Source organism: Anomaloglossus baeobatrachus, chromosome 2 (assembly GCF_048569485.1).
Source record: "Anomaloglossus baeobatrachus isolate aAnoBae1 chromosome 2, aAnoBae1.hap1, whole genome shotgun sequence".
In the NCBI taxonomy this organism is placed as follows: domain Eukaryota; kingdom Metazoa; phylum Chordata; class Amphibia; order Anura; family Aromobatidae; genus Anomaloglossus; species Anomaloglossus baeobatrachus.
Window position 1 is genome coordinate 488,190,122 of NC_134354.1, and position 12,351 is coordinate 488,202,472.

Sequence of the window (12,351 nt, forward strand, 5' to 3'; positions counted from 1 at the left end):
CTGATCTGGCCCTACACAAAGCTGGACCTTCAGGCTTTCCTTCCTTTTCCACTTTTCTACTCTCACTTAGTTGTTTACTCCTCTCTAGCCCTCAGCTAGATTTCACTCTTGCCTTGCCTGGGCTTAACTGCCTGGGCTTCCCCGCCTCCAGAGCTGTGATCTCCTTGGTGGGCGGAGCCAACTGCCTGGCCCACCCCCTGGTGTGAATCATCAGCCTCTGGAGGAAGGCAACAAGGATTTGTAGTTTAGCTGTGATGTGCCTACCTGGAGTGTGGGGTGTGGTGGTGTTGTGACCTGTGACCCCTGGCTTGCCCAGGGCGTCACACATCCAGCCGGCACTGACCCCCGCAGCAGCTGCTTCCGGGTCGGCTGTGTCATGCATCATGAATATGCGCGACAGTAATGAGCCGGCTCAGAAGCAGCAAGCTGCACGGGCTGCAGAGGACATCGCTGGAGCCGGGTGAGTAAAAATGATTTTTATTTTAAAAGCACGTTTTTTTCTGGCACGTGTTTCACGGACCACACCACTGCGTGGTCCGTGGGACATCAGTGATGCCAGAAAAAATGGACATGTCTCCGTGCGGCAATCACGGACACGCGGGTATGCCACACGGAGACACGTGCAGTGAAAAATCACTGATGTGTGAGCAGACCCATTCCTTATAATGGGTCTGCGTATGTCAGTGATTCTGGTACGTTTAAAAAAAAAGCACAAACGTACCAGAATCACTGACGTGTGAAACAGGCCTAAGACATATTTTCAGTTGTTTCACACTTTTTTGTTAAGTACTTCATTCCACATGTGTTAATTCATACTTTTGATGCCTTCAATGTGAATCTACAATTTTCAGAGTTATCAAAATAAAGAAAACTCTTTGAATAAGAAGTTGTGTCCAAACTTTTAAGCGGGCTTTACACGCTACGATATTGTTAATGATTTATCGTCGGGGTCGCGCTGTTTGTGACGCACACCCGGCGTCATTAACAATATCGCAGTGTGTGACTCTTATGTGCGACCTAAAATGATCGCAAAAGCGGCCAAAATCGTTTGCTGCGGAGAGGTCATCCTAAAACAAAAAATCATTCTCTTCTAATTAGCGATGTTGTTCCTCGTTCCTGCGGTAGCACACATCGCTATGTGCGACACCGCAGGAGCGAGGAACATCTCCTTACCTGCCTCCACCGCCAATGCGGAAGGAAGGAGGTGGGCGGGATGTTTCCTCTTAGAAAGGAGGCGGATCGCCGACCAGAGCAACGTCGCAGGACAGATAAGTGTGTGTGACGGGGGTAAGCGAGGTTTCCGCGACGGGCAGCGATTTGCCCGTGTCGCACAACCAACAGGGCGGGTACGATCGCTTGCAATCTCGCTAGCGAGATCGCAGCATGTAAAGCCCGCTTTAGTCTGTACTGTATATGTACCTGTCTGTTCATAAAGCCTTTTACCACTGCTGCTTTAATGCAGTGGCCAAAGATAAACAGACCAAAGGTGGGCCACCGCAACTTGAGGGCCACTGCCTTATGATTGCCCCCAGGCTAAAATGTGTCAGCCAGCCTCTGATTCAAAGAGAACCTGTCATCAGGATTTTATACCCCAAACTAATAGTATGCTTATAAATGCGCATTAATGCTGAGTAAATCCTTACCTTGCTTGTAGAAATCAGTTTTACTATTTTAGAGAAATCCATCGTTGAAATTGTTTCCTAATGAGTGGCAAATGCAGTGGGTGTTAAATACTGCACTTACATCTCTGCTTCATCTCTCCCTATTTCCTGCCCACTGCCGACCTCCTGTCTCTGACTGACAGGTCACTGAAACATAAGCCACCTCTCAATGTAGGGACCTTTTCTGAACTACATAGCTCCACAGTAGTCAAGGATCCTGACATTTATATTTTGGATACTCACCAGGTGGCTTGGCATCTTCAGACTCTGTTCACAGTGCAGAGTCTGACACTTCACCTGGTGCATTTAAGTTGCTCAGTTAGATCAGAGTGCCACCCTAGTCTGTTCTCTCTGGTATCCAGTCTCACAGGAGTTAATCCATGCTGGTCTATGAATTGTTGCTGTGAGCATAGGTTATAGAAAACCTATCACAGCTGCCTATGCCCTTTAAAAGATGGTGGCACCTGGGGTTCCATGCTGATGATAGCTCTAGCTTTGCTCCAGCGACATTGGTCCTGTGCATTTGGTCCAGCTTTGGTTATTTGTTGTATACTATTTGGTGTGATGGGGAAATACCTTTGTAGCTTGTTTATTTCCTACCTGTAGTTTATTTCTCCCTGAGCATGCATTCTCTTTTTCTCTGTGTGTGCTTGCTGTAAGTTTGAGCTTTGGTTTCCCCTGTTTGTCGCTATTTGTAGGATATATCTTTTCCCAATCCTCCCCTGGGTATGGGTGTGAGGGTATTAGACCAGGGCTTTTCAGGAATTAGGGCTACGCTAACTGTCCAGACCTTACTGCCATCAGGCATACCTCTGGAATAAAGGACAGGTCCCCTAGTCTGAGTGCTAGTCTAGGTGCCCATCCTCCCAATTATCATATTACACCCTGTGACACTCAGTTATTGCTGTGTCTATATACTGTGACAAAGTGACCGGCCTGATTGTGAATGGTCAAAGGGAGGGAGAAGCTCTGCGTCACTGATGTGTGTAGGTGCTCGGAGGTAAAATACAGCAAAAAACAAGGAATAACCCCGGCACACTACTACTCCCAAAGAATAAGAGTCAAATGGCTTTTCATATGCAAATTTTTCTTTATTGATCAAAAATTGAATCAGTAGAGTGTGGAATATGATTCGTCAGACCGGACATTATCATAATAATATGCTAGTATAGAATCATATAGGGTACACTCTCAGCAATATACGTGTGCACACTGCGTCAGTAATATACTGTAAACAAATTCCGTGGAGCATCAATATGTTGACTGTGGGTATGTCAGACGTATGCTATGTATATAAAGATCTATGACCATGGAAGGGCCTCTGTAGGCTCAACGACAAGGTAGACTAGGTTGGGGTCCAGTAAGACAGAGTAGACACACTACGTTTTCAGTGGTATGCACAGATATATTGGGGTTCCTTTGACACAGGACAGGATATCCACACACAGACCGCACGTCCGTATGATAATGTCCGGTCTGACGAAGGCTTAAGGCTGAAACGTTGACTTGTTCGGACGAATCATTTACACACTCTACTGATTCAATTTTTCATCAATAAAGAAAAATTTGCATATGAAAAGCCATTTGACTCTTATTGTTTGGGAGTGATTGTGAATGGGCGATATGTACCACAGAAGTGGTGTGATTCTGGAACTTCATTCTGGTACTTGTGTGGCGCCCTGGACCAGCCAGGACGTCACAGGTACTGCAACAACACACCCTACACCCCGGTCAGGAACACCGAAGTCAAACACAAATCCTTGTTGCCTTCCTCCAGGGGCTGATGTCCACACCAGGTGGGGCGGAGCCAGACGGTTGGCTCCACCCACCGAGGAGTTCACAGTCCTGGAGGCGGGGAAAAGGAAGGGAGATCAGTTTAGGAGTGGTAGAGTGAGGACGTAGTAGTGGAGGAACTGAGTGACCGTGTACGGGTACGTGGCCCGGGCACCTGACAGCAAGGTTGGCAGACGGTGGTGACCGTCTGCAGGAGAGGCCGATTGACGCACAACCGTGAGGACCGGGGACGGGCGGTGGCCCGCCTGTACCGAATCGGGGAGCGAAGAGAAGTCAGCACCATCCGGCAGGGCCTACGGACCACGACCAGGCTAGGAGTCGCCGTAAAACCGGTCAAATCCATCAGCGACGGGAACCTCCGGGGTTTCCCAGCAGTAAAGACCCGACTGAAGGCAACCGTCCAAACCGTGAGGGAGATAAAGCTACCGCCAGAGCTAGAGCTCCCAGGCCCAGAGCCTACGGGCAAAGGAAGGGCTCCCTTAGCCAACATACCGCTGGGGAGCGGGCTATCAGTGGGAAGCCAATGGGGCCGAGAACAGAACACCGGTGCAGGGAGAGACAGTTACCACCAACCTACCGGGAGTGACCGCCGCAGCCGTCTGTGGGACTCGTCCATCCAGCCATTTGTTTTACCAGAGACTCCGTGTGCGTTACTGGCTGAGTAAGTACCACCGTGCCATCTGGCACTGCGCTGCCCCGCGACCCTGCACCCGGCCAGGCCCCGCAACCCACCTTCCGACCTCCACCACCGGGCCCCGGGACCACCAAAAATCCCCTACCCATGGAGGGGAGAAAACATCTCAGCTGCTCCCTGTCAACGCTCCTGGGATCCCCGTACAGAGCAGCGGTGGTGTCCCAACCTCACCACAAACCGTGGGTGGCGTCACGGACAATACCCCTAAACCAAACCACCCCTTTCACTCACGGGCGAGAAGCGCCGCTCGAGTCCCCGGGATCCGGCCCACCGCTCGAGCCACCAACCGAGCGAGCAGCAGCAGCAGCCAGACCCGAGCAGTGGGTGAGCACAGCATCCCCTCCCCGCCCGCGACAACTTGGCGTCACGAACAGGATTCGTACCGTTCTACCGGCTGGTGGAAGTGAGCCTTTTGTCCCGCCGGAGGTGTCCGGCCGAAAATTTTCGGAAGCCACCATATTGGGTATGAAAAGTCCCTGCTCGAGCGTCTTCCCGAGCAGTGGAGGCGCGAAAGCCGAAGCTCCGCCCCTGAAGAGGAGGTGCCGAAAAGACACCAAGGGGGGACGGATGGCGTCTGGCCGCATGTAGACCGCGGCTATAAAAGCAGGGACGCTAGGACCCTGCGGCCATCTTTTGGTTCCTGGAGGAGGCCGCCGCAGCGATTCATCGTCCGACGAACAACACCGTAACCCCCGCGCCTGGCACCGCGGCGTGGGTGGAGGTCCGGACCGCTCAGCTGCATAGCCGACTGCAGATCCGAGTGCAGCTCCTCTTGGAGGAGCAGGAGGCCAACATGGTGAATGTGGTGGCGGCCATACGGAGACGCGAGGTGGAGGAAGTTTTGGAAGAGCGGGTAAGCGACCCACGCCCCTGTATCCCGATAGGGTCAGCCATCGTGGCTGAGGAGCCCAGTCTGCACCCGTTCGCCCGGCTGCCTCCCCTGCTACCCGTGTTGGCTGCTGCTGCCCCGCCACTAGGCCCGCTACCACCACAACCGGTAGCGGTACCCTGCCAATCCGCCCAAGCGGACTGACCTGCAGCCGAGGCCCGTGACCGTCCTGGACCGCTTCCCTGGGAGCTATCGAAAACTGTGCCCGTCAGCGGAGATGTACCGGAGGCACCCGCCATGATTGTGCCAGGTTCCGAACCCGCGCCCGGGACCGTGGCGTGGATAAAGGCTCGAATAACTGAATTCAACCGACGCCATCGGGACCAGATACGTCTCCTGACAGAGCAGTGGACCACCGAGGTGGAAACGCTGGCTGCGACTGCCCAGATGCACGAGATGGGAGCCGACGAGACAGAGCTGGGGAGTGACCCACGCCTCCATGTCCCACAGGGACCGGCCACTGCGGCTGGGAGACCCGGTCCGACCTTGGCCCTTGTACCGTCTCTGCCATTACCCGTGGGGCACCTCAGTGTTGACCTACCTGACCTGCTGCCCCATGCTACAACGGTGGGGCCCGACGTACTGAGTACCGGGGGCCCGGAGACTGCGACATCTGGCGGTAACCCGCCTGGTGCAGGGACAGCTGCCAGTGACTCCGGCCCTGACACCGAGCCCGTCTCAGAGTCCGAGGGGGCGACCGAGAGCCTTCGCTATGACGGCGGACCGGTAGTTTTCTATAGCCCGCGCACCGGTGGAAACAGATACCGGGCACCCCTTTCCCAACGGGCCTGTCACTGCATGTTTGACATGCTGGTAGCGGAGGATGAGTCCACCTCAGCTGAAGAGTCGGGGTGAGGACAGCGGTGCCCACCCGCATTTAGTCCCCGTTGGGACCACAGACACTGTTGTGATGTTCTTGTATGTTGTTAAATATTGTTGAATGATAAGGTTGAATCAACCAAAGAAGTTTATCAGATTGACACCGTGATTGAACCGGCCGTTGCCGGCAACTAGTCCCCGTAGGGACTTTCTGCAACTGTTGCGTAAGGAACTTCTTACGGACAAGCCCGAGAACTTGCAGGGCAACCACAAACTTAGTGGAGTGTAAATATATTTGTTGGCTTGATACCGTGACCGCCCCCGAAGAGGCTGATTTGGGAGGATGGGCCTGGAGGAAATGGATGGCCCAGGCCCGCCACTACCGTAACCGGTGGCGATCCTCCGGGGTTCAGGGGTCCCCCATGGACGTGGGTCCCCTGAAAGAGACCGTACCCGCTCGGGCAATTTGGTTCTGGACTGGGGCAAGGAGTGCTGCCCACTTCTTAGGGGCAGTATCAGGGCCAGGTTGTTTGGGCGGGGGGAGAGCGGAAGCCGTTACCGTTTAAAAAAAATTGACTACCGTTTAGTAAAGTTAAAAGAAAGTGCCTCCCGTAAAGGGAAGTTTATAAAGAATGCTTGTGTTTTATAGGTGTTTTACCGTTTTCTATTTTTCTAGTTGTAAAAATAAAACCGGTGATGGACGAGCAGCCCGCGGACGGTCTGTGTTTAGCCAAGGGGGAATGTGGCGCCCTGGACAAGCCAGGACATCACAGGTACTGCAACAACACACCCTACACCCCGGTCAGGAACACCGAAGTCAAACACAAATCCTTGTTGCCTTCCTCCAGGGACTGATGACCACACCAGGTGGGGCGGAGCCAGGCGGATGGCTCCACTCACCAAGGAGTTCACAGTCCTGGAGGCGGGAAAAGGAAGGGAGATCAGTTTAGGAGTGGTAGAGTGAGGACGTAGTAGTGGAGGAACTGACTGACCGTGTCCGGGTACGTGGCCCGGGCACCTGACAGCAAGGTTGGCAGACGATGGTGACCGTCTGCAGGAGAGGCCGATTGACGCACAACCGTGAGGACCGGGGATGGGCGGTGGCCCGCCGGTACCGAATTGGGGAGCGAAGAGAAGTCAGCACCATCCGGCAGGGCTAGGAGTCGCCATAAAACCGGTCAAATCCGTCAGTGACGGGAACCTCCGGGGTTTCCCAGCAGTAAAGACCCGACTGAAGGCAACCGTCCAAACCGTGAGGGAGAAAAAGCTACCGCCAGAGCTAGAGCTCCCAGGGCGAGAGCCTGCGGACAAAGGATGGGCTCCCTTAGCCAACATACCGCTGGGGAGCGGGCTATCAGTGGGAAGCCATTGGGGCCAAGAACAGAACACCGGTGCAGGGAGAGACAGTTACCGCCAACCTACCGGGAGTGACCACCGCAGCCGTCTGTGGGACTCGTCCATCCAGCTGTTTGTTTTACCAGAGACTCCGTGTGCATTACTGGCTGAATAAGTACCACCGTGCCGTCTGGCACTGCGCTGCCCCGCGACCCTGCACCCGGCCAGGCCCCGCAACCCACCTTCCGACCTCCACCACCAGGCCCTGGGACCACCAAAAACCCCCTACCCACGGAGGGGAGAAAACATCTCAGCTGCTCCCTGTCAACGCTCCCAGGATCCCCGTACAGAGCTAAGAGATGGGTGGGACTGGCCATCCACATATCTCTGCCTATGGGTGTGTCTGACACAGGTCTTAATTAGCTTGTTTGGCACATGGAGTCAGAGTGAGTGTGGAGCAGTGTATGAGCACTGCATGAGGTACAGCTTCTGAGGGAAGAGAGGCTGTTTACCTCAAAGAGGGCTGAAACCTCTGGAAGGAACCTGTCTGAAGGAGCAGAGGGTTGGCTTCACACGTGAGTGAGTGGATGCTGAGAGAGCTCCACTCAGATCAAGGGTATCTGAACTGAGCGGGAGTACCGTGAGTTTAACGGACTTGAAATCCATCTGTATTTGTCAATTTGTTTGGAGAAGCAGTTTATGGTGTTTTTTTAATAAACCGTTTGGATTTTTTAAGACTGTGTTACCTCGGAAACGCAGCCAAGTGAGTGTCCCCCATCACGTGAGCAGGCAATCACTTACAATTAGTGCTAGATAGTGGGCAGCGGTCCAGGAGCACACATAAGAGGCTCACAGCTGTGGATTGTGGTGGATCAGCCAGGTCCATGAAGTTTGCTGCATACTTCAGAGGTGCTGTTACTGTGGATCAGCTGGGTACATAAAGGTTTTTTTTTCTACTTCTGTCTACAAGCTGCAAGGAGGTGTTGCGGTGGATCGGCGGGTCCACGAAGTCTTCGGAGTGGTGGCCATGAGTGAAGCAGCAGTTGCGGCTGTAAGGAGGGAGATGTTGATGTACCGGATGCAGGTCGCATTGCAGTGGGAGCTGCAACAGCAGGAGCTGTGTGAACTCTATGACCGTGCAGTATTGGACCAAGTGCAGACACGGGGTGCCCAGGAGGATACCTGGCGCACTAAGGTACTGTGTGAACTGGGTCATGAGAATCCCCTGGGGAGACCATGGAATGTACCCCCTCTAGGTTGGGTTGCCCAAAAGGGGGCGGAGTCCCAGAAAGGGGTGGTTACCCAAAGGGGGGGGTCCCAGAAAGCGGAGGTCATCAAAAATGGGTCAGAGCATCCTAAAGGCCGCTTTACACGCTGCGATATCGGTACCGATATCGCTAGCGTGGGTACCCGCCCCCATCTATTGTGCGACACGGGCAAATCGCTGCCCGTGCCGCACAACATCGCGTGGACCTGTCACACTACTTACCTGTCCGGCGACGTCGCTGTGACCGGCGAACCGCCTCCTTTCTAAGGCGGCGGTTCGTTTAGCATCACAGCGACGTCACAGCTGCGTCACTGAACCGCTGTCCAATAGAAGCGGAGGGGCGGAGATGAGAGGGACGTAACATCCTGCCCACCTCCTTCCTTCCGCATAGCTGCTGGGAGGCAGGTAAGGAGAGGTTCCTCATTCCTGCGGCGTCACACGGAGCGATGTGTGCTGCTACAGTAACGATTTTTGAGAATGGACCCCCATGTCACCAATGAGCGATTTTGCACGTTTTTGCAACGATGCAAAATCGCTCATAGGTGTCACACGCAACGGCATCGCTAATGCGGCCGGATGTGCGTCACCAATTCCGTGACCCCAACGAGTTTGCATTAGCGATGTCGTAGCGTGTAAAGCCCCCTTAAGTCCAAAGGGGTAGTGGCCTGCGGTGTGGTTTTTGGCTCCAGAGAGGAACGACGGGAATGTTCCATTGAAGTAAATGGAGAACTTATGACTGTGCTGTTAGACCCTGCAAGCTTGGTGACCCTGGTAAGGGCCACGCTCGATATAGACTCAATTCCTGGAAAACTGATTAAAGTCAGTTGCAGTTATGGGGATGGTAAAGAATATCCTGTGGCCAGAGTGGTCATTGAAACTGCCAAGGGTATTGAGCTATGTGATGTGGCTATAGTCTCAGACTTGTCACATCCAGTTATAATTGGCAGAGACTGTGGTGTATTTTCAGACTTGTGGGAGCTGGGGAAAGTGCCCACGAGCTCATGCAAAAATCGGAGTGGTACTAAGGAAGCCCCACCACAGCTGGAGGCTGAAGGGGTTCCTTGTTGTATGTTTCTGTGTAAGAAGGAGGAGAGAGTGCCTCCTAGAGGCGACAGTCCTAAGTTAGGGGTGACCAAAGAAAATGGGGGACATGCCCAACTTAGCACCATGACCTTTAAAGTAACAAATGATAGTGTGACCGTTAAAAACGGGAGAGCTCCAGACATGGGGGTCGACACCTGGCTAAGTGGGGACATGTTAGTCCAGGACACCAGGGGGAGTGACGATGACTCCAGTAAAGACACTGACTCAAGAAAGATGATGAATGAGTACAGTAAGGGACAGATAAGTGAGAAGGGTAAAAACTCCTCCCAACGCCGAAGACGTAATAAGCGCCAAGAGGTAGCGTGAGGTAAACCTTCTGAGAGTGCAGAGAAGGTTGAGTTCTTTGTTGAGGAAGGCTCGTTGCTAGTTACAACTGCTAGTGTACAGTCAGACAATGAGGTCCTGCTAAAGAAAGAGGAATCAGAGACTGAACTGACACACTGTGATGACAGAGATCAGCAAGGTGAAATCACAGAAAAGGAGCCAACTCAGGAAGTAGTAGTGGTGTCCCCTATGATTTCCAAGCATGAACCTGATGGTCTGTCAAGTGAGAGTGCTATAGGAAATGAACTCTTGGAGAGTGTTGGTGGGGAAAAAAATCCACACAAGTCATGATGACCAGACTGTTGAACTACCCAGTGCTGGAGTGGTTAACAGTGAAAACAGCACCAAAGCTCTAAAAGGAACAGAGTACCATGCTGAAGGATTGGATACCGAGGCAGAAGATGAAGCTGCAGAAACCCAAGAGAGAGCTGAAGGTAACACTGCAGAGCCTCAAGAGGAAGTTAAAGGTAATGCAGTGAAGACCGAAGAAACAGCTGAAGCTACAGAAGTGGAGGTGAAGTCTGGACCAGAGGTCTCATCAGGAACTGAGAGCTTGACTGACCTGGCTGGTAATACCAAGATGGAAGATGTGAAGCTTGACTTAGCCAAGTGTAAGAAACCCAAAGGCTCTGAAGCTGGGGCTGAACCTGAGGAGTGCGTAACTCATGGGGTGGAGACTTTGGTAGGGAAAAAGATGAATGCAAAAGACCCAAAGAACGGTCTGATGTACTTGAATGTAAAGGAACCCATCCAGTCTTTAAGTACAAGGTGGATGTGCCTGAAGATCTGAGAGAAGCCTGTGCCAGTGAGACGATGCATGAAAAAATCAAGAAGGCCATAGGAGCCTGTAAAGTGTACTTTGCCCCAGAGACTAATCAGTTGGTGGTGTGGTCTGTAAGTGAAGCTACAAGGAAGCAAGTGGCTATCCTGAGTGACATGCACCTACAGTGTCTTTGTGTAAAATGGTTGCTCACTGTACAGAAGGAAGTAGCCACCAGACGTTTGGAGCGTATGAAGCAGCTGATGGCGGCGTTTCAAGAAGTGGTGACTGTAAAGAAACAGTTAATTGGACTTGCAGTAAGAGCACTGAGAAGTAACATTCAGCGAGCGAGGAAGATTCCAGGTGTTACAGCTGTTGAAGGGGAAGAAGACAGTGGAACATTTCGAATTTATGGAGAGACTGCAGAGACAGTGAAAACAGCTCGGAATTTATTGGAATTCATTGAACACTTAATTCAGGTACCCAGAAAACTTGTCATGAAGTTGATTGGAAGAAATGGAAGAGCCATGCAGGAGATGGTTGATACATCTGGTGCCACAAGGGTGAGAATTGATGTGTATAATGATGCCAGGATAACCTGTGAAATTGGTATGGTTCCCTTTATCATTGTATGAACAAAGGACTGTGCTGATAATATGCAAGTTCTCCTGGAATATTGCCTGGGATATCTAGAAGACCTGAGGCAATTGAACTGGAAAGACAGAGAATTGTAGAACAACTTCATCAAGTTGGTGCGAGGTGGCAGCCACTTTCAGGTCACGTCCTAGAGAAGTATGGTCCACCTGATGAACATGTTGCCTTGGATGGCAGAGGAAGCGGGTCCTTTAGTGAGCGGAGCCAAGGTCATAGAAGACCCACCTATCCTTTGGACTATAGCACGGACTCTGCAGGGTCAACCCCCTCTAAGATGAACTCCAATAGAAAGGATGGAGGGAGTGATGTGTCCACTGCCAAAGATGGTGATGGGAAAAGGCGCCAACAGAGAGGTGACCAACAATACATAGAAAGAAGACGCCATAATAGATCTGCAAAAATAGTGTGCAGGGTCTAGTTTTGGCAGGTCTTCTGCTAGCTCAGTGCTGAGGTACCCCAACAGTAGCTGCTCTAGTGGACTGGATAGCTCAGGGTCAGACCGGTCGGTAGTTTCGACTAACAGTAAGTTTCGCTATCACGCTGACCATTGGAGGCAGTCTGACAGAGCGATGTCTCTATGAGGCGGGTTGACGGACCAGGGTTTGGTGATGGTTACAGATTGTGTCAAAAGGGTTGGAGCCCTAGGCAGGCAAAGATGAGTCTCTCATCTGGAAATGTATAACGGTGCCAAGCTCGACGGCTTTAGGCAGAGGGGGGGGTATGTGACAAGGTGACCGGCCTGATTGTGAATAGTCAGTATGTACCACAGAAGTGGTGTGATTCTGGAACTCCATGCTGGTACTTGTAGTGCCACAGACATTTTCTATAGTTTTAAATGGGCCAGGATTACGGATGGCTAAGAGATGGGTGGGACTGGCCATCCACATACCCCTGCCTATGGGTGAGTCTGACACAGGTCTTAATTAGCTTGTTTGGCACATGGAGTCAGAGTGAGTGTGGAGCAGTGTATGAGCACTAGAGATGAGCCACCCCCCTAGAGTTCGAGTTCAGTTCGGTTCGTCAAACCGTTCGATGAACCCCATTGAAAAC

General features: G+C 52.2%; 1 protein-coding gene and 1 pseudogene across 1 annotated transcript in view; one reads left to right on the forward strand and one right to left on the reverse strand.

Moving 5' to 3' along the window:
• Positions 1-12,351, reverse strand: part of LOC142291716 (pinopsin-like) — a 503,008-nt gene that overhangs the window by 320,573 nt on the left and 170,084 nt on the right. The gene's annotated exons all lie outside the window — the stretch shown is intronic.
• LOC142289852 (RNA-binding protein FXR1 pseudogene) lies at positions 10,129-11,719 on the forward strand (annotated as a pseudogene).